Raw genomic sequence first — 1,271 nt, 5'->3', positions numbered from 1 at the left:
GCCCAGCGTCTGCCCTGGCTCATCGCTGTTCCCTGTTTGAGGGGGGGCGGGCTGGGGGCTGAGCACTTTGAACTCATTGCACGGAGACTCACCAGCTCCCATAGGGAAAGGGGCATTGCTGCTGCTGTGCTACAGTTTCCCAGGGGTGAGGTGATGTCTCAAGGGTGACCTTGTGGCACCCCAGGACCCCCTCAGCCAGTGGGGGCTGTCCCTGAGGCCACCCATTATGGCCACACCCCACCCTAGGGCCACCTTCCCCCTCATCCCCATCAGCTGTTAATTAAAGCTCACTCCAATTAACACAGAGGCCAAGCCTCAAGTCCTGCCCTGGGTGCACAGCACCAGGCACGGCCATGGAGTGGGCAGGAGTCTCTCTGGGGCGGGCAGGGGTCCACTGTTCACCCAGCAGTGACTGTCATCGTCCTGGCAGTGGGGCTCATGGATGGACCACAGCTCTGGCACTGGGGGTGGGGAGGCAGTTGGAGCACTGGGCTGACTCCGTGCTGGAGTGGAGCCAGAGCATTCCTGCCCCAGGACTTGGTGCCAGCGCACAGCCCCATCCCGCTGCTGCACCATCCAGCTCTGCACCATCACCGGGGCTATAATTGTCTTTTCCCTAATAAGTCTGCAGAGCAAGTGGGGCTGAACCTAACCCCAGCGCTCTCAGGACGTCCCCTGGGCCCTGCCTTTCCCTTGGCCACCGGTGCTGTTTTTCTTTCCAGGGAGCTATTTCTGCCAACATGCCACAGCTCTGCACCGGGTCCCACTGTCCCCGGTCCGCCCGCAGCCTCAGGCGCCACAGGGACCAGCCCTCACAGGTGCCTCACATCTGAGCACACAGAAATCCCACTGCAAATCCCCCAAATGGCTTTAGTTTAACCACCCCAAAGCACTTTCTCATCATCAGCTGGTACCTCCTGTGGCTGCTCTTGGTGGTGCCGCAGCAGGAGCTGGGGTTGGGGACCACTGCCAAAGCCAGCCCTGAGCAAAACTTTGATGCCTGGAGGGCCATGGCACTGCAAAGCCTTCGTCCCCTGAGGAAGAGGAGCAGGCAGCAGCCTCTTTCATTGCCACTGCACAGAGCAGCATGATGAGAAATGAGGCCACAGCTCCAGGGGCTGAGACCCAGCGGTTGATAAATTAAGCGGGATTTCATGGGAAAAACCCCAAATTGGAGGGTGACAGGAGGTCCCAGTGGTGATGGGTGCCATTCCCAAAGCACTGGCTGAAGGGCCCCATCCCTACAGGGGAACCTTCCACCCTTATCTGGG

Source organism: Falco biarmicus, chromosome 19 (assembly GCF_023638135.1).
Source record: "Falco biarmicus isolate bFalBia1 chromosome 19, bFalBia1.pri, whole genome shotgun sequence".
In the NCBI taxonomy this organism is placed as follows: domain Eukaryota; kingdom Metazoa; phylum Chordata; class Aves; order Falconiformes; family Falconidae; genus Falco; species Falco biarmicus.
Note: the sequence above shows the minus strand (reverse complement) of the source record.